Raw genomic sequence first — 23,453 nt, forward strand, 5'->3', positions numbered from 1 at the left:
AAGTTTAAGTGTGTGAATACAAACCACCGATTAGCACTAATTCAATGAAATAATAAAATAGAAAAAAAAACATTCAATATACAACAACTGGTTAAACAATTAATAAGAGAAAAAAAGTCAAAGTGATTAGACCAGACCAGTCCACACAAGCAGCACCCGTTCACGAGTATGACGGATAGCCACAACTGCGCTCGACCGTATTTCGTATTTCTCCGTAAATAGTCACAAAGCGATCTGCGGAATTTAAAACTTTAAACGTAGACCGTCATATTCGTGAACGATTAAAATCCCGGAAGTTTCTTGTTCATTCTTCTCAAGATTTGATTGTTTGTGCTGGTCTGTTTTCTATGTATATAGTGAATGTATTTACGAAAATAATATATCTAAATATTTATATCATATATATTTATATATGTAGGGTTGTATATATTAGACATATTTCGGATTGTTTATTAACTGTATTTTTGAAACCAATACCATCATAATTAATTTATATTTTTATAAATCTATAATGTATTAATAAAGTATATATTTTTTTCCTGATATATATATATATATATAATGTGTGTGAGTAAAAAATATTTCTAATATTTAGGAATACAAGAAATATAGAATTTGTAGATTACATTTATCCTAAGAAGTTTATACAGAAATAAGTAAAAGTATCCCGTATTATTACCTTTATCATTATATATTAATTGGAAGGTTTTCTTAAACTTGTTATCTATTCATAAAAATGTGTAGAACATCACCTACCGAACATGTTTGATTGCCTGAACTGTTTATAGTCTTTGTTCTATCTTCCTGCCCGAGAGGCAAGACAGAAAAGTGACGTTCACATTTCATTTCATAACACAAAACAGTTTTATTAATTCCTCATCTACCTCATCATCACCAGTGATTTTTAATGTACAATGATAATTTTTCCCTTGTTTTTCCGTTTCTTTGTCCGAACTGTCTTCGTACGTTTTAGGTCTTCCTCTTTTCTCTATCGAAGTAGGAGGTTCAGGTTCGCATGTAGTTTTTTCTAGATTTTGAAAATACCATCCTATCAATTGCTATTTTATTTAAAAATCGACCACATCTCTTTTCTGAGTTATAGGATTCTGATGTATTAATTTTTCTATATTGCATCTGAAGCGGTAAAATTATTTCGTATATAGTTTGAGATAGAATCAACATAATTTGTATCACTTTAAATCAATAAAGACTTATCTTAATATTTATATCAATTATTTAGTAATGACAAATCTTATGAAGAACTGTAATATTTCATATGCAAATACATGCACTATTTTATACTTAATAATGATCATATACGTGTGCAAAATTACTTGATAAAAAATATTTATCATTATGCGGTATAGAATACTATGGGAATGGGCTATATACTGTGTGAAATAGTTGATAAAAGTAAGGCAAAAGATAAAATTAAATATTTAATAAATTCAGACAGAGAACTCAAATAAAGAAGCGGAAATCTCACCATGAAAACGTTTTGCACTGGCCATCAAATTAAATTATATTTCCTAATAAATCAAATTTAGAATAGACATATTTCATATAACGATATATGGATTTTTGTTTATTAACTAAATATATTTTTATTTTATGTAGTTTCGAATCTAAAATGGTATCACACTATATCTTGATATTGTTTTGATACTATAAATACCAAACAAATTTAAGTTACAGAATTATTTTTGTATTTTTTTCAACCTTGACTTTAGAGGCTCTATTCTATGAAGTATGAATAGTCAGAGATTTGAATCTAAACCTACTAGTATTATACCACGGAGTTTTAGAAAAAGTATTTATGAGATGGCTTTCTTGTTCCCACTGTGCGGTGTGCTACCTCTAGACCACCGAAGCCGTCGTAGTCATCATATATAGTATTGAATTTCAGCATTCTACCAACTAAACATGCAAAATATCGTATTGCCCAGGATTATCGAAGCACTAGACTTGGTAAAAATCCGGGATGGGAAGTATCCAGAGAGATTTATTAGAATGTGGGCTTGAAGCGGAGTGGATGTGCAGATATGTAATTTATGGGCCGAAGTGGCCTCCCGGATTTCTTTAACGATTGGTTAGTAAAGCGGTTACTAATAGTCTTTTAGATTTATATTGGTAATGCCTTATGTCTATATATCTTATTGAACTGAAAACTCGCATTCTTATTGACTGAATGTGAACTACTCCATTGAACCAGAACAGGAGTCAAAATGACTCTAGACGACTTTTTAATAACCACAATATTTAAACCAATTAAGAAATGAAGGAATATTTTAGGTCCATAAAATTCATAATTATAATAATCAACTACAATGTCTATATTGTTAATATAAAAGTACTTTGTATCTCAGTGTGTTTGTTCTTACTAATCACTGTAACGACTGGGCCGATTTAGGCGGGACTTTCACCCGAATATAGGTAATGTTATAAGGAATAATAAAGGCTGCTTCTGTTTTGAAATTATTATTTATTTTGATTCTACGCAACCGAAGTCAGTAGAAGCAGTAAATAGATAATCATATGAGTATATTATCTCGTTTAGGAAAATTAGTGCAGGAATTGAAATACATTGAAATCAAGAAGCCGTTTCGAAATTAGAATTCCAAATGTTGCTAACCAAACGATGAGTCAACTAAAGTTTACGTGCATTGATTTGTGTAATGCAAATTTACAATTTAATCAAAGTTATCTGGAGTAGAATAGAGTAGTAATGTATGTACCACGGTATTCTGTCTGATCCTGTATCATCGCCAGCAAATTTTTTGTTTTCATTATACACTAATCTTATATTAGTAATAAGATACGATGGGACTGGCGTTATCATATTATGATAAAAGTCCCTAAATAAATGAAGAATATATAAAAAAAAAACTAATATTTTGAAGATAATTTTAATTAAATGGAGTGATATTATCGTGAAAGTGTACCTATTGTATAAATAATATTGTAACGATCCTTCTGAATTAAATAAAGATTATTATTACTTATTTTTTATATTCTCTCAGCTTTTGCTGGTTTTTTTTTTTTTTTACACTTACGGGCCGAAACCAAGTAAGTGCAGTTTGTGTGTGTGTGTGAGCGTGTGTGAGCGTGCGTATGTGTGCGTGCGTATGAGCACGTGTGTATATGTGTAAGTTTGTGTGTACTCATTGTGTGACTAGTGTTATTATTATTATTCCTGCAAAAATTTACGCACGATACGACAGGTGTTTAATATTACTGCTTTCTGCTTTGTGATATATGTATTCGGCGGTAGATTCAAAACACGCAGAAATTATTATTATTATTATTATTATTAATTATGTTTTATATTTGATTCTAATAAATTAATGTTAGTTGGTAATTTGTACTCACTTTTCGACTTAAAAATGTAAACTTACAACGATTAATTTAAAGTAACAACACACTGTAGTAGTTTGTATATAGATTATCGCATGCCTCTTGCATGTTATTGTGTAATTATTTTTTTAAATATAATTATTATAATATTCAAAAGAGCAACACAAAGTTTCTTGCTCATTCCTCTTGTGATGAGCGATAGAATAAAAATTTTATGTTGACTATTCAAAAGTGCTTACCTTAAGTTTATTTCAATAAACGATTTTCTATTCTATACCTAAGATTAAGTATAGCGGAAAATGTTCAAAAGGCGATCTTATCGCTATTAGCCATCTCTTACAAACAACCTGGCATTAAAAGATAGTATTTTTACATAAAGAGAGAAATAAACAGAAACTTCAGTCTGGGAGTTACATAAAGTGATGTATCTTAATATAGTTGTTTCTGGATGCTGACACGTATACTGTATTGTTTAAAATTTTCATTTAAAGTTAGACATAGACACCTGTATAAATATACATTGTAAATACTAGCTTTTTTTAAAAAAAAAAGAAATAATTTGAGTTTATTGCCAGTTCTTCTCAATTTGATCTACATAGTGAACTGGACGATAGGGTAAAAATAATAATATAAAAAAATTACGATCACAAACGGCTAATAAGTCCTACATGATTTTTGAATTTCTGAACTGATATATCTTAATATAGTTGGTGATAGTTACATGGACGTATATTAATATAGTTGGTTCTAGAGGCTGTCACATACTGCCACATAGAATGTATTGTTACATGAACTGACGTATATTAATATAGTTGGTTCTAGAGGCTGTCACATACTGTTACATAGAATGTATTATTACATGAACTGACGTATATTAATTTAGCTGGTTATAGAGGCTGTCACATACTGTTACATAGAATGTATTGTTACATGAACTGACGTATATTAATATAGTTGGTTATGGAGGCTGTCACATACTGTCACAAAGCATTCTATTTGAGCACTGTGCACCTCTATCTCTGTCTCATTTATGTATTTTGTCTATTATTTTTATAGTAAAATGTTATAATGTCATTGTATTTCTTGTTATATATTTTAATTTTGATAAGTATAACTATTATTTTTCTAAAAACCTTTTTTTTTTTTTTTATATAATTCCATATATTCTATACGGTAAAAGACCGCCATTCATCCAATATATATACAGTTTCTTGGTACGGTGGTGAAACAGCATTGTTACATGATATATTTACCAGCCTAATATATATACAGTTTTCTCTTACATATCTTAATATAGTGGGTTCTGAAGGCTGTCACATAAAATGTATTGAACATATTCAGTAAAGCTCATAACTGCAGCGCGTGATGCTAAAGAAATTGTTAGGATTTTTGCATATTGCATAGAATTCGTGGATATTGGTGCCATTCCACACTCTGCCCTGGATTCCGGAGAACGTGTGTGGTACAAGTCATAAGATTAACGTATACAAATATTTATATTTATTTACTTATGATATATAGGTAAGAATTGATGGTATAAATACAGCTAATAATGTACTCTATGTTTAATCTATTAGGTATATAAATTTTATTAAATCAAAATCAAATAAGTTCTATAATAATAGTAAATATAATTACTATATAAACCAATCACGCAAAACTACATTGTGGAATTTCCGAATCTATATATAATCTTTATTCAAATCATGTAAGCACTTTTGAATAGTCAAGTTTTTTTAACCACTAAACTTGTGTGTTGCTCTTTTAAATAAATATTGATTTACTTATATTAAACTAACAACAAGGATTCCATGCGATAATCAACATGGTACTTAATCTCTGTTCAATACAATACGATATTGAAACCTTTAAGAAAAGCGCTTATCCTTTTTTAAAGGTTGGGTAACTTGCAATTCCTCTAGTGTTGGTGGTGCTCATGAGCGGCGGTAATTACTTACCATCAGGTGAGCCGCAATGCACGTTTGTATTAAAAAGAATCACATTAGTGTAATACAATTAACATAATTTTGAACATATATTTATATGTATATTATGTATGTATTTACAAAAATATTTGTTTCAATTGTTTATTACCTATTAAACAAGCTATACTTAGCTTGGAACTAGATGGCGCTGTGTGAATTGACCAGAGTTTTTATTGTTATAATATATATAAAAACTAGAAACTACTAATGAATAATATATGTATGTTTAATAGGTAGGTGAGGTTTTCATGAAATATTACGTATACAATACTTAAATCTATGTACTTAATATATATTGTATCTAAATACATTAGTATTAGTTCTTCCTCTTTTAACTTAAGCCCACACATGAATATGTAAAGCTGAGAATAGAAAGGTTCAATATTCATTCATGAATGAATACAAAATATTCACACATTCAAATAGTCATAATAAATAATGAAACTAATGTAGTGTGCAATGAATTTAGTGAATTACTTTGATTGTAAATCGACTACCTAGCTATGGACTTCGATATCAAATCAGAGTGACAGCAAACATTAAAAAAAAAAAAAATTCCTGATGCCTGATTTTGCTGTCCAGTTAGGCTATATCTATACCTATAAATAAAATTGAAGTGTCTGTTTGTAATATAGAAATAACCGTTTTTTACTATATGCATATGAATATATACGGTACATACACCAAAATATTTTTTTCTACAATTTTTATGTCTGTTTGTTCCGGCTAATCTCTGAAATGACTGGATTTTGACGGGGCTTTCTTTGGCATGTAGCTGATGTAATAAGGAGTAACTTAGGCTACTTTTTTTTTTAGAAAAATAACGTTAAATTCTACGCGGACGAAGTCGCGAGTACAACTAGTACATAATAAATAGATTGTAAATTAACATAAGTTTGTTATTGAAAGCTATACGATTGCCAGAGTACATGGATCACTTATTTGTTAATATATAACTTATATTTTCTTATTATAACTTTTTTTTTTCTCATATAAAAAGAAGACGCCCGAGTTTATTGCTTACTGGCTTTTGCCCGCGGCTTCGCTCGCGTTAATTTATCCCCTTAGGGGTGGAACTTATCAAAATACTTTCTTAGGGGATGCCTACGTCATAGTAGCTTTATGCATGCAGTCTCAGCCCGATCGGTTTAAGTTTCATACAAACTTTCATCCCCTATTTTATCCCTCTGGGGGTAGAATTAATCAAAAAACTTTGCTACTGGATGCCTACGTCACGTTACCTTCAGGCCAAATTTCAGCCCGATCCGTCTAGTGGTTTGGACTGTGCGTTGATAGATCACTATATCAGTCACCTTTGAGTTATATACATTTAGATTATCGCGTATTCAATATAGATATATTGTATTCATAGCTATATATCCCACATGTGTTGATTTACCATTCGTAGGTAGTATATAGAGCCACCAGTGGGAACAATGGGCAGTGTGAATCCAACTGACTAGCAATCCATTTAAAATCAAACTTTATAGAGCTTTAAAATACCAAAATGAGATTTCCTAGAACTTTGCGCAGATCTAAAATTGAATTTCACGACCATTCCGGCAACTATTATTCACAGAATTGAAACTTAAATATTAAAATGACAAATAGTACATAATATTGCATTTTCAGTTCTATCCACATCGATATAGGGACGAGAATGTAGCGCCGGTGAGTTTGAGAGTTTTAATCCTGTCTTAGTTCTGAGATGACGTCTAAGTATTTTATTCTTGGCAAAGTTTTGCTTCTATTAATTTGCGAAATAGTAAATATTCACAAAAGTTTGCTGGGCGTCATTTTAATACTCGCCTCTTCGGATCTACCTGTTTAGAGGTTTATGTTAATTAATTTTATAAGTAGTGTATTGAAGATTTTAGTGTCTGTAACGAAGACCTTTCAGTAATGTACTGTAGTGTTAGCGGGGCCGAAGTGACGTTGAGAGACAGGGGCACGACCGGGGATCGGCACCCCACACCAATTAACTTTCACTGGCCACTGCACCATCGGCGTAAGCGGATGTTCACCGTGTCTCTCTGATAAAAGTTAATAAACCAGTTTATACAGTCTGCTCAAGTTTGAATCATCTCCGAGGAGTAGGATCCCAAACAGAAAATGGTCCTTCGAGCCGGATTTGAACCAGCGACCTATGGATTTCGAAGGTCGCTGTAACATATAACGGTCGGATTATTTGCAAATTTAAAAATGCAGTAAAATTAGTATGTACTATTTAAAAAGTAACCTTATTACTTGTTTATAGGTTTTTGTTTTTATAAGTAGTGTATTGAAGATTTCAGTCTCTGTACCGAAGACCTTTCAGTGATGTACTGTAGTAACGGTCGGATTATTTACAAATTTTAAAATCCAGTAAAATAATATGAATTATTATAAAAGTAATAAACGCGAAAGTTTGTGAGTATGGATGGATGTTTGTTACTCTTTCACGCAAAAACTACTGAACGGATTTTAATGAAACTTTACAGTAATATAGATTATACATCAGAATGATATATAGGCTATAAATTTCACGCAGGTGAAATCGCAGTTACAGCTATTATAATTGTTTGGGAAACTACTCTGCTACCAAAATGTTAGGGAAACGTCAGTCACGTACCTGTATGGTTCTGCGGATTTCTTCGGCTTCAGGGTCTCGAAGATATCTTCGCTAGCTTTCCAGTTTCACAGTAGGTTTCACAGTTCTAATTTATTTTAATTCACAACACAATGCGCGCGCGCGTCATGGCCGCCGTACAGTCAGTTCAGTACTAGGTAAGGGAGGGGAAGGGAACGCGCGGGAACAGAAAACTAACGGGCTCTAATATAATATAATATCTGTGCTTACGATAATACAGGGTAGATTTTGAACAATAATATAATATTTCAGTAAAACACACACAGCGCCATCTAGTCCCAAGATAAGCAGAGCTTAAGTTATGGGTACTAGGCAATGTATATACATATTTTTTTGTAAATATTACAAATAATATATATAGAAAACACGTAGACCAATGTTTGTACCGTACATTCAACAACACTCACAAACATTCCCGTTTCTAATATCAGTAACACTAATAGAATTGTAACTGAGTGACCTTTCTTGGATTAATAAATTTCATTTCATATTTCTGAAATATTTATACAACATTCTTATTAGTAAGTGTTATTGTTTTTGTGTTTATTGTAATAAATATAATGTAACAATACAGCTTCACATCCATTACTAAAGTTGTTTCCACCACTTAATAATAAATAAAAGATCGACTGAAAGAAATATTTCTATTTATAGTCGCCATAACAAGTATGCCATTGTAGTCACTTCAAAAGAACTTTTGCGTTATATTTTTGTATTAAATTAGTATATAATTAAGTGGTATGAACAAACGAAAGAAATTATTCAAGAAATTTTCATTTTTAGGCTTCAGAACGAATTGTCCTTTCCTTTTAACTTATAGTAATACATGTATTTCAGAGACTAATTTCATTGGTTTAAAAGGAATGATTTTAAATGCTGCTGATATATTAGGTATAATTGTAAAAACATGTATTAATTTCAAAGTATATAAAAGTGAGTTACATTATTAAAGTGAGTTATTAACTCACTTTAATATTTTATAAACATTTTTTTTTATTAATTTTAATTATAAATGTGAACTCATTGTTATTCATACCTGGTTATATTATTATTGTATAAACTAAGCATCGTTGAAGAATTTGTATTAATTTCAAAGTCATTGTATAGACGATTACCATTAAAAAATTGCAAATTATTAAGTGTACATTACACTTAATAATATAATATTTACTTTACAATTAATTATATATTATAAAGTGTAAAGTACATTTCCAAGTTTAATAATATATATTTTTTTAATGTTAATCGTCTATACTTGACTTTGAAATTAATACAAACTTTAAATTATATTTTATACCAGTCTTCATAAATTTTCTAATTGTTATGTTATAATTATATGAACTGAGCATCGTTTGAACGAGTTTTAATAATTTCCAAGTTTTTCAGAATAAATTATTATACATTAAAAAATTATAAATAATTTTAATGGTGCTTTTTAAATTATTTTAAATTCAAATTAAATTAATTATATTATTATTATATCAATTAAGAATAGTTAAGCAAAGTGTTATAGCACAATAAGTACTGCATTACAAAATAATAAATATTTATAATATTCTTTTTTCGAATTATTTTGAATTCAAATTAAAATAATTATATTATTATTATAACAATTAAGAATCGTTAAGCAAAGTGTTATAGCATAAATATGTACTGCATTACAAAATAATAAATATTTATAACATTCTTTTTTCGAATTATTTTGAATTCAAATTAAATTAATTATATTATTATTGTATCAACTATGAATCGCTGAACAATGTGTGAACAAAGGTTGGCTGGTAGAGAATGCTATTAGCATTAAGCCCGCCTATTGTACAAAATCAATAAAGTTTTAAATAAATAAATAAATAAAAACATCATAAATAAGTACTGTATAAAAAAATAACAAATATTTTTTAACAGTCTGTTTTTAAATGAATTATAAAATTCAAATTGAAATGGTTATATTGTTATGGTATCAACTAAGCTTCGTCTAAAAAGTTTTATTAATTTCAAAGTGTTATACCGTAAAAGCGGGCGACATGGAGAATACAAATTCGCGAACCAAACTGCCAAGTTTATGGAACTTGTAACTTTATGAAACTTTACAAGTTATAAATAATGGTTTATCAAGTATTCATCGCCGAGCCTCCCTTTTTACGATTTCATACAATAAAGACAAAAGAAAGTCCTCTGAATGGCAGCGTGGCTGTAGTAGTTGACATTTTTTAAATATTTCTTCTGCTGAGTATCGTGGCTTTGATTTTTCTAATTCAGTTTTAAATTCCAAAATATCATGAGTATCATTCTGAGTTTTAAGCATTGAGGAAAAGTTTTATATCTCTATCTCATTATTAATATTGATTTTAATAGAGTTTTAACATGAATAATTTTATTTTACATTACAGCGTTTACGAGTACCTCTTTCGATGTTTCTAATAGATTGCAAAATATATAGAGAGGACAAAAAAAAATTCTCGGTTCCCCCATTCAGCTATAGCTCAGACGTATAGTCATAGAGAGAAGTCCTCTGGATACATAGGACTTCTCGCCATGGCTGTTTCTTAACAATATCCATGCAACCTTCCATTTGCAACCAATGAGCCCAGGTGAATGTAGAATGGGACAGCTTCGTAGTTCGCTAATTGAGCCACTTTGGGGGAATTATTGTTTGCGGGATCGACAATCATGATCTTAGTCTTTTTACGATTGACTTTAACGCGAACTCATTGCTCAACTGCTCCATTTTCTGGACTAATATTTCCATATACTCGGCAATTGTCCCAAACAGGGTTACGTCATCAGAATAACATAATGTTTGTTAACTATAATGCATCGCTTACTAACTTCTCAGTTTGCCTTATGGTTGACTGGTAGAGAACGCCCTTAGGTGTTAAGTTCGTTATATATACTTTTATATATTGTATTTGTGCATTAAAATTTAAATAAATAAATAACGCAAATTTGTAATTTTTTAAAGACTAGGTACTATATGAGGGCACTATTAACTTATTTATAACGTAAATGAAATATAATCTAAATATAAATAAAAAACAATAATTTCTCTCAAAAACAAATATCCAAGTAAGATCACTACAATTATAATAAAATTAAGAAGTTCCCTATAACACGATGGAAATATAGAAGCGCAGTCAGTTTAGTATTGAAGTCGGTAGAAAAAAAAATACAAACAAAATGAGAGCCAATATAGGTCAGCAGCGTAGTGCCGGAGCCAATAATTACACTGCTGAAGCAATAAAACGAGGAAGAGGAATGAAAGCAGAAAAGCTAGAGGAATACTTATTAGTACGAGGATTTTTATAGTATTCTTCTTGGGATATCGTTCATACAATTTTATAAATTGACTGCCTCGACCAGTACACCTTACTTTTGACGGTCGGTATATACAGATGTTCGAACGCAATGTTTGTAATGATCGTTAATTTATAATGAATAGAATAATATAGAATACAATAGAAAATCATTTATTCAAATAAACTTACATTGAAGCACTTTTGAATAGTCATCACATTCTTTTTTATTCTAGCGCTCATTCGGAAAGCAATCTCATCACAAGAAGAATGAGAAAGAAACTTGCGTGTTGCTCTTTTAAATAATTTTATTCTTACTTTACATTTAAGTTTAAGTGTGTGAATACGAACTACCGATTAGCACTAATTCAATTAAATAATCAATGAAACTGTAATCGAACGCAATCATATTCAAAATTCAAATTCAAAAATTATTTATTCATGTAGGACATTTTAGCGCTTATGAACGTCAAACTGTAGACGGACGGACGGACAAACGACTGGATGGTAGGGAAAAATTATAATATATATAACATATACTACCGTCCAGTTCAGTATATAGATCCAATTGAGAAGAACTGATAAGAAACTCAATTGAATAACTTTTTTTTAAAGCCAGTTTATTTACAATGTATATTTATATAGGTGTCAATGTCTTACATTAAATGAAAATCCTGTGCATGAACATTGATTGTTGATTGATTGATGATTGTTTCTATTAGTTTGCGTGTTTTCTGTGTATATTATGTACTTATGTATTTATAGAAAAAAATATTTGCAACAGTTGTCTAGTATCCATAACACAAGCTCTGCTTAGCTTGGGACTAGATGGCGCCGTGGAAGTTCTCCTGAGATATTATTATATTATAATCTTACAAAATACAGAACAGATATAGCAGAGAAAAATGTCCATTTATCTAATATATAAAATTGGAACACACACACTGGAACCTCTCGAATTGGTCTCGGACAGTACGGTTTCAGAGGAGCTTCCTCCCGCGTACACTTAGATTGTGGAATGAACTACCTGCCGAGGTTCTCTCTACAAACTACAGCAAGGCTTTTTGTACGTGTTTTGGTGTTCGGGCATCCATAGGCTACGATAACCGTTTACCACTAGATGTGCCACATGCTTGCTAGCATCGTGGTATAAAAAAAAGTCTCGTCCCATATCTATAGGGATACGAACGAGATGAAGGAAAATTTACATCATCTTTACGAGAGCTCATTTAGTTGATTTATATTTATACATTATCGTAACGAAACTGCAAAGAACAATTTAGTCCAAGTTTTAAGTTGGCCAAGTGGACATTATATAATTTGTTAAATTCGTACTCAACGATTTATCAAATATTCATAATCGCTCAGAGCGTTCCTATTATACGATTGTTTTACAAGTATTGCGCAATTTGCGAAAGTCAAAGTTACGACCACTTGCGGCAAGTGAAACGTAATGTTAAATATAATTTACTAGCTACTCGCTTCGGCTTCGCCCGGGTGTACATGTATTATATATATAAACCTTCCTCTTGAATCACTCTATCTATTAAAAAACCGCTTCAAAATCCGTTGTGTTGACAGCAACAGCGACTTTGTCTTATGTAATAATGATGATGATTTTGAAATACAAATAATCTTTATTCAAATAAACTCATTACAACCATTCAGATAATGTTTTGATTCTATCATCATTCGGAATGCAGATTCATCACAAGAAGAATGAGCAAGAAACTTGTGTGTTGCTCTTTTTAATAGATGTTTTTTTTTTTATATAAATAATCTCCACGACGATCGATCCTGCGCTGTGCATAATGCCTTCCAATCTTGACCAGATCGTCGGTCCACCTTGCTGGACACGCTGCGTCTTCCGGTCCGCGGTCGCCATCAACTTTACTGCCCCAACGGGCATCTGTCCTACGCTATGTGCCCTGCCCATTTACTTCAGAGTCTGTTTGTTTTATTAATCAATAACATATGTTATTGCGATGTGATAGTAAAAATAGTACGAACAGACAGAACATTTATTAGTAATAATAATAATATTAACATTTATTTATTAATTTTTGCCAATTTTATATTGAATGGGAAAATAGTGTTTTTATTCACATTTTTACTATTTTCTTAGAGAGTAATTACAGACAAAATCTAAGACATATATCAAACATAAATGTAAAAGTTGCACAGCAATTAATGCTCATAATCATCATCAGCTGTTTCACACTAGATATAGCCATGTACTATGAATGGAAGGTTCTCCTATTCATATATATGGTTTGTTTTGGTGTGGTGTCATGAGCTTTACCAAATAAAACACATTTGTTTTTATCATCGATTGTAATACGACAATACGGGACTACATCGTATATCTGACTGGGGAGGGACGTGTAGTAGGTGCACTGTGCAACGCGATGTAATTCAATCTCTGTATTAACAATATGTATGTGTGTGTAGCACACCTACAGCTGTAACATACTAGTATTTTTTTATAGCATAAGGGACAAACAAATTTGCGGTTCACCAGTTGGTAAGTATGTAGTATCCGTGAATTGCTAGTGCATTGCCGAACTTTCAGGAACGAATAACCTTCTTGTATATATCTGTAGTCAAATAAACGATCTGTATGTTGGCTGGCTCATCTGTCTACTTCGTGAACTGTTTGTTTTATTAGCGGGTCATCCGTCATAATGACATGCTGTTTTACTTGAAAAGAATATGGATTGCTCTGTGATAGAATAAAAATATTACGAACAGACAATAGATATTTGCATTTATTAGTAATATTTAATATTAACATATATTTATCTACATTTTTGTAAATTTTACAATTGAATGGAAAAATACGAACTGAATTTTTGTCATATTTTTACTATTTTCTTAGAAGTAATTACCGAACTGAGGGTAGATTTGACATATCATAAGAGTCATATATAGACCTACATGAATAAAGAATACGAACTGAGTTTCTTGTCAGTGATTTCTTCTCAACTCATGAATAAAGAATAATCATTCCAAACTAAGGGTTGTTTTGACATATCAGAGTCTGTAATAGAATACATGAATAAAGATATTTATGAATTGATTTGATTTGTTAGTGCAATAATAACTGATATGAGCTCATATATTTTAATCATCCAATCTACATTAATCTGCTTCATTTGATTTAGACAGCAATGCAATCTAAACATTTTCACATATGCTAATAAGATTGAATCGTATAATGTAATAACGTCTTTAACAATAATTCCATTATTAATATATATATATAAATTATCTAAAATGATTTAGGTTTCTTAGACTTTAGTTCTATACTTTTGAAGAAAGTGTCAATTTAGTATAATTCAATACCAATCAATTGTAATGTGTAACCGTTTGATGGATTCGTATTTTGTTACTTGTAGGACAAACTAGTTGTACGAGCAACGATCCGGCTCGAAGGACCGATATTCGGGTTGTACCGAATCTATAAAAGTTTCTGATAGGTATTAGTAAATCTACAGAGATCGTATAGGGGCGCGTAATAATATCCTTGCAACAGCACGAGACCCACTGGTATGCAGATAGGTTTAAACCCCCATCATGGAGTCATGAGACTCGTGAATGGAGACATTTTTCCGTAGGATTTTATTCACTGATGAGACAGTTTTACAAAAGGAAAAAAAATGTATTAGTATATAAAATACTGACAAAACTGTATATTAAAACTAATTAATGTTAAATGAGTCATGCATTTTATAAGAACGCGGCGTTCTTATGATCAAATGCGAACTGGTCGATTCCTCGCATGGTACAAACATTTGTAAAGATATTCAAACTAGCTTTTGCCCGCGGCTTCTCTCGCGTTAATTTATCTCCTTAGGGATGGAATTTATCAAAATCCTTTCTTAGGGGATGCCTACGCCATAGTAGCTTTACGCATACAAAGTCTCAGCCCGATCGGTTTAAAATTTACAAAGTTTCATACAACATGTAGTAGAATTTTGGGTAGAATTAAACAAAATTCTTTCTTGTCAGTTCTTTTAAATTTGACATCAGGTAAATGTAAATGTAACGTAGGCATCCACGTTATAACATTTACCTGCATATCATAAGAGTCTATATTAGACTGTGCGTTGATAATCAGACGTCAGTCACCTTTGACTTATATATATTTAGATTCAGATTCAAAAATCATTTATTCTTGTATTTGACATCATAGCCGCTTATGAACGTAAAATTTTTATATTATATTTTTTTCTCGACCGTCCCTATAATATGTATTTAACAAACTCAAAGACAAGAATGAGTTTCTTGTCTGGAGATATTATTATTGTTAAGTTATGTAAGTAACTACAGATAGCTTGTTTGTATGTCATAGGATAGTATATATTATCTATAAAAAAGAATACTTAACGTAGCAAAATCGTGTGAAATGTATTCCTTCTTCCACTCCTTTACTCATTCAGACACAGACGAAGATCCGCGGGTCAGCTAGCATTCGCTAAAACGAATTTGTCGGCTGCAATAAAGAAGATTTCATCGAGAATATTCTTGCGTCTTCCCGCTAAATATCCGAGATGAAAATCGATTGTCTCATCCGAGAGACATGATAATTACAGCTTCGCCTAATTGAATAGCCATAAGGCCCGACAATAAATCTTCCAGTCGGAATAACGTTTAATAAAGTCTTGCCAGTTTTCGGAGATTCGAAATATATTCACTTTTATCTCAGCGGTAACAAACGGCTGGCTTACTATAGATTCGGTTACTGATTTAGTGTCTCCACGATTCCCCTTGCCTTACGGATATATCTTCAGATGATATTCCGTATAGCTAAGAATTGGATGGCGAATTTTATGGGCGTATTGATTTCTCGATGCAATATCTTTTTTTCGATATTTCCTTAACGGCTTTCTGTCTTATATAATTCTATTTATTGACATCTATACATATAAATAAAATTGGAGTGTCTGTTTGTAATATTGAAATAACCGTTTTATATTCATATGCATGTAGCATATGAATATAAATACGGTACATAAACCAAAATAAATTTTTTTTACAATTTTTGTCTGTCTGTCTGTTTGTTCCGGCTAATCTCTGATATGGCTGGACCGATTTTGACGGGACATTTTTTGGCATGCTGATGTAATAAGGCTAAACTTGGGCTATTTTAATCAAAAATAAAGCCAAATTCCACTTCATTTGATTCGCGGGAACATCTAGTATTATATATAGTTTTTAAAACTGTATGTAATCATACTGATTACTATGTTATATTACGACGGCCTCGGTGGTCTAGCGGTTTAGCACATCGTTTTGCTTCCGATAGTCTCGGTTTCGATTTTACATTTGTATTGATGACAATGACTATTTTCAATGTATATTATGTATGTATATATATATATATATATATATATATATGTATATATATATATATATTATAATATCTGTGCTAAATTACATTGCCAGGATAAAAAATAATCAATATTTTGAATAAAATAATCTTATAAAGAGAAATCAATTTAGTAAGTTTTGTAACAAATAAATTCATTTATTACTGATTTCTAGAATAATTTTACTTTTATTGCCAGTAACGAGCTATATTTCTATATCTAACTAGAAAAAATAGGGTTTGTACTAAAACATCAATAATGTAACCCAAGGTATAAAAAGAAAATCTAATAGATGTCCGTGCAAAGCCGGGAACAGCAGTGTGTATAATAAAAATAAAACTGTTCAGTATGCCTAGTTTTAACATAACCCAGTTAACTTTTGTTTGAAGGCTTAAACCCCTATTATGCTATTAAAACTTATCCCCCACGTATGAGACCCCGGCGGGGTCTCCAAATTCTTTTTCCAAGATCCAATCAAATTTATTCACTTCCCAAGCAACGGAGAGACAATTTTTTATCTTACAAACGAATTAGAAAAATGTAAATTTCTCCCCGTAACTTGCTAAACTGTACTAAGTTCACCCCACTTGTAGTGCCTTCAAACAAGTTTGTACCTGACCAAAATTGAGTTGTGCATTTTATCCATTTACCAACGCGTTTTGTTTGTTAACGTAATAGACTAGCTGTGGATTCTTTGTAATGCTCATTAAATTTGGATTTTAATCAAACTTTTTTGGTACCTGCCAAAGGAACCACGATCTCAGGTTTAATTTATCGCCTTAGGGATAGAAAATAGAATAGAAAATCATTTATTCAGGGGATAAACTTACATAGAAGCACTTTTGAATAGTCATGAAAATTTTTTAATCGATCAGTTTAAAATTGGCTGTCTCATCACAAACATGTAGTAGAATTTTGGGTAGATTTAAATAATTTTATTATTACTTTCATTTTTAAGTTTAAGTGTGTGAATACAAACCAAATTAGACATTCTATTAAATGTAAATGAAAAAATAGAATATATCCACGTTATAACATTAATACCTGCATCAGTCATAGTGATTAGAGCAGACCGATCCCACAAGTGGTTTGGACTGTGACGTTGATAGATCACTACGTCAGTCACCTTTGCTTATATATATTTAGATTCAATGAAAAATCATTTATTCTTGTATTTGACATTTTTAGCATGACTTCAAAACACTGAACGTAAAATTTTTATATTATAGTATTTTTTCTCGAACCGTACAAAAACCCTATAATTATGTATTTGACAAACAATCAATTTAGGACAAGATGAGAAATGTTTAAATTGTATGCTGGAGATAGTTATTTACTTTTTAAGTTATGTAATTAGTCTACAGTAATAGGCTTTTTACACAAAAATTGTTTAATATAGGATTTATATATTCTCTATAATTTAGGCAGATTCTGGCAGTTTATGTATAAAATCGTGTGAAATGAATTACTTCTTTGTGCACTCCTTTACTCATTCAGCTTATTTTTACGAAGATCCGCGGGTCAGCTTTAGCATTTTCTAAAACTGTCTAAATTTTGTCGACTACAATAATAAATGTATTTCATCGAGAATATTGAATCTTCCCGCTAAATACTCTCTTGAGATGAAAATCGATTGCTCTCATTGAGAGACATATAGTATTTATACTGCTTTACCCCAATTGAATAGCCATAATGACATAAATAAATCTTCCAGTCGGACGGGCCACGTTTTAAGTCTTGCCAGTTTTCGGAGATTGAAATATATTCACTTTTATCTCAGCGGTAACAAATGGCTGGCCCTATAGATTTCGAGTTACTGTTATTAGTATCATTAACAAAATTACTATTTCATCATTACGGATATATCTGTGTATTTATTATCTTACATTAGGAAGTGTAAATTTTATGGGCGTTTGATTTCTCGATAATAATCTTTTTTTCGAATTTAATATAACGGCTTTCTGTCTTATATAATTCTAATTTTATTGACATCTATACATATAAATAAAATTGAAGTGTCATTTGTAAATTGAAATATCCGATTTTACTACATGCATATGAATATAAATATGTATATAAAAAAATATTTTTTTTTGACAATTTTTGTCTGTCTGTCAATATTCGGTCTGTTTGTTCCGGCTAATCTCTGAAATGTTTGGACCGATTTTAAATAAGTTCTCATTAATTTTGATCATTATCTGATATAATAATGTTAAACTTGTACAAAAGTGTTTTATTATCAAATGCCTTTGATAGGTCACAAAAAACTCCATGTGCATTCGCTGTGACTTCTATGATTATATATAGTTATTTAAAACTGCGCTTAGTGGTAATCATACGGCGGTGAAACCATATTGTTATATTAAGCAGTCGGTTATCTAGTGTTGTAACATTTGATTTAACATTATCTTTTCTACGGACTTATTTGCAAAATGATATATTATGTATGTATACATATATATATATATTAAATAGTGGGATTAATTTGCTAAATTATTAATTGTGGAAAAAAATTATCAATACATTTGTTAAAAATAATCTTATAAAGAGCAAATGTATTTGAAAGTAAGTTTTAACAAATAAATTCTGTATTTTTTTAGATTTAGATGTTTTATTTTTATGATATGAACATAAGCTGATATTTTATATTTAAAGCACAACAAGATATTAAAAAATATTTTTGCTCTAAAATGGAGATGAGTCCAGAGAAATAATGTTAATCGGAATGTTAAAAAAAAATCTCAAAAACATGTAACTACATCTTTTGTTGCTGTTATTAATTTATTATCATAATTTAATGAAAATAAAACTGTTCAGATATGCCGGTAGTTTTATTTATAATGCCCCAGATGGTTTTAATTTTGTCAGAAACTGGTTAATTTGTTTATTAATATAAAGATTTAGCCCAAACTTTTTTAAAAATTTTGAATAATTTTTCACATAAGTGGTGAATTTGTCATCAAATCGATATTTTTTTTGATCGTATAAATCAAACAAAATATTTCTACTTTTAAGTATTACTGTTCCCATTCCGTGAATTTAGATTTAACATAAACTTTTTTTTTCTTGAAAAATTGTTCATATTCTCCTGATAGAATTAGTAATTTCTCCCCGTAAAGATAATCAGGATTATTACTAGATTGTAACAGCAAATCCAATTTATTTTTAATCGCAAGTTTGTATTTGTTAATACCAAACATTTATTTGTCTTTTTGATTTTTTATTATTTACCAACTTTATTGTTTGTTAAACTTAACAATGAGACTAGCTGTGGATTTTTTGTATGCTCATTAAATTTACAAAGGATTTTTACACCTTTGAAAGACATACTTAAATCAAATGATTGAAATAAACTAATAATTTTTGTACATGTGGGTGTGTTTCATGTTTGGGGATCGTTCTTACCTGTGTTGGGGACACGAATACAAGAACTTTCACGTTTACTAAAATGACGTATGTCTGGCAGTCGTGGGCTCTTGCTCTAAAATTGCAGTGCAAACTGGGGGCTCTCCATTGGTCACGTTTTAGGTTAGGTTTAGTTTCACGCTACGTGGCGGCAGCAGCTATATTACACGAAGACCTACATATAAATCAAAAGAAGAAGAAACTTTACTTATATGTAAATAAAATATTCAATTGAGCTTCTTGCCAGTTCTGAACTGGACTGTAGAAACGGTAGAAAAAAATTAAAATTATAATGTAAAAAATTTGACGTTCATAAGCGGCTAAAATGTCCTACATGAATAAATTATTTTTGAATTTGAATTTTAATTCTAGAATCACTATATCTATTAAAAAAAACGCTTCAAAATCCGTGCATAGTTTTAAAGATAAAGCATACATAGAGACGGACAGACAGCGAAAGTGAGTTTGTTTTATACTATGTAGTGATTATAATTGGATTGAATATTTACTATTTATGTGTTTATTTCAAACTTTATTATGTAAAATTCTTTAATTAAATAAATAAATATTGTTGTTATCTCACTGAAATACTAAATGGCGTTGTAACCACTGAAATCTGCTTTAGCTTTAGCACGCTACACTCCACTCCCTCCAAAATCACTTGCATTTTTAGTACCTCCAAAGAATCTTATAATTTTTAGAATATTATCTCTAAATACAGATATTAAAGTCTAATTTTATTCAAGGTTAGATTACATGCCGGTTAACGGTTTAGAAATCAGGCGTTTGGTGAAAAAATAAACACACGTAACATCATACTATACCCCCCTACCTCCTTGTGATGTTTCGTGATTTTTATCCCCCTCCCCCCTTCGAGCCTCACGTGATTAATGAACGGCCCCTAGTCTATGGATATAAAATTACTCTTAATTCATGACTATCTCATAATTTTTACTATATAAGCTGAGCCAGCGGTTTATTTTTAAAATGCTAATCCGGCGACTTCGCATCTATATAACTTTTTTTTTTTTGTATCTCTATACCTAAGTGTTTTTTAATGAAAATGATTTAAAATAGAGGAATGCTTGTATAGACGTTTATTATGCAGAGCATAGTAACAGAAGTGTTATAAAACAATTGTATATAAAGTACATCATATTTTGAATATGGATAAAAGAATATATAAAAATTGCCAGTGATTCTCATTGTAGGTCTAACATTTTTGTATAGCTAAATTTCTGATTAAACCTCCGAAACGGCTAGACTGATTTGGTGAAATTTTATATGTAAGTATATGCGGTAGGTCTGAGAATATGGTGTTATATATTTTTAATACGCCTAAGTGATATACGAAGCCCACCACGAAATAATTATTTTCTATTTTTTTAACTAAATTATCAATTTTACTTCAGCATTAAAAATATATACCCTAAATTTTCATTTTTAATAGCTATTTCAGTACTTTAATTAATATATATATAATTTAATTTATATGGCAAACAACAAATCAGCTATTAATATTACAAATATTGAAATTAACAAAAATGTCAAACATAACAAAGTAAATTTTAACTCTTTATTCCCATAAATATGAAATATTTATGTGTTACATATAAAATATTTCATTATTGTTTCGAATGTTAAAATTATTAAATGTTAAATAAAGTATAAAAGAATTTCGCTTCCCGTTGTCTGTCTGTACCTATGTATGTTTTGATCTTAAATAACTACGCGAATTTTGATAAGGTTTAAGGTATATAACATTCCACACTGATCATCTTTAATCGCGCGATAACCGATAGTCCACGCGGTCTGACAGCTAGTGTTAAATATTAGAAAGATAGAAAGTACGAAAAATATATTTATCTGGCGCATACAAAACAATCATACAACATATTATAAAAATTACAAGTAATTATTTTAAAACTTGCTTTCCACTCAGCTTTGTGTCTGGGCTGTAATGCCCAAACGCTGATTTTCAGTGGAACCTTGTAATAATTAATCACATATAAATAAAATTGGAGTGTCTGTTTGTTATATTGAAGTAACCGTTTTTTACTACATGCATATGAATATAAATACGGTACAAGTACCAAAAAGCCACTTTTTAAAATTTTTGTCTGTCTGTCTATCGGTCTGTTAGTTCCGGCTAATCTCTAAAATGGCTGGACCGATTTTGACGGGACTTTTTTTGGTAGATAGCTGATGTAATAAGGAGTAACGTAGGCTACTTTTATTTTAGAAAAATAAAGTTAAATTCCACGCGGACGAAGTCGCGTGAACAGCTAGTTTAAAATATATATAAATTGTGTACCTACTGCTGGCTGCGTGAACGTGCGCTGTTGGTACTTCTGATAAGGAAAGTGTATGCTATGATAATGTATGGATAAAATACATAGATAAAACAATACAGTACGGACAGTTATACAGTGGAAATTAGAATTTCTAATCTAAAATTTCTTAAGTTTTTGTTTAAATGTAAGTACAGACTTAAATATTATGAAATTCTTTAGTCAGTCGTTAATTAATGTTTTTTATTTATAGCTGTGAGAGACGATTAATGTATTGGATGACTAAAATAACCATCTGTGGGTGTTTAATTTCGATAAGATTACATTTCAGCTAAACTTTCGTCTATCAACATAAAAGCAATTGATATTTTCTAAGTCTTTTCGTAGAATATATTCTTATTTTAACTCAAACTGATAAATAATTTATCTTCTTACTCGAGTAGCTATTATATTTATTTACCATCTGTGCCCACGTGAAATTTATATGCTATATGTTATTCTGATGTTAAGCTACATTATTAAAGTTTCATCAAAAACCGTTTAGTAGTTTTTGCGTGAAAGAGTAACAAACATCCATCTGTACTAACAAAATTTCGCGTTTATAATATTATAATAAGATCACAAAATACATTGTAATGCTGAACAACATTTCTTTAAAAAAACAACACGCTAGTTTATGCTCGTTCTTGTGATTAGTGCTTTTAGAGGGGCGGTAATAAAATAGAATAATAATAACATTTATTTCGTAAAACTTAACTTAAGTAACATTGTAACTATGACTATGCCTGTATCGTGGAAATCAAAGCAGGTTTGACAGATAATGTTACATTGGTAGGGTGATCTGAGTGTACCTATATAATAATTTAGTGTTTATATGTATTAATACTAGTAATATAGGGAAAAAATAAAGAAAGAATACAATAATCAAAATTACAGATATATGTATATGTATTGATTAGTGTGTATGTTTGTGTGTGTGTGTAAGTAAGAATGGTATTCGGAAGCATTGTAAATTCATGTAGAATCATTGAATATTTCAGAACTGTATAAATTTATACTACGGGTTTTAGTATTTTCTCACTGTCCTCATATGTCCAGGACGTCAGTATACTATAGAGGAGTGA

The sequence above is a fragment of the Achroia grisella genome, unplaced genomic scaffold (genome assembly GCF_030625045.1).
Source record: "Achroia grisella isolate CSIRO2021 unplaced genomic scaffold, CSIRO_AGI_Agris_v1 utg1080, whole genome shotgun sequence".
In the NCBI taxonomy this organism is placed as follows: Eukaryota; Metazoa; Arthropoda; class Insecta; order Lepidoptera; family Pyralidae; genus Achroia; species Achroia grisella.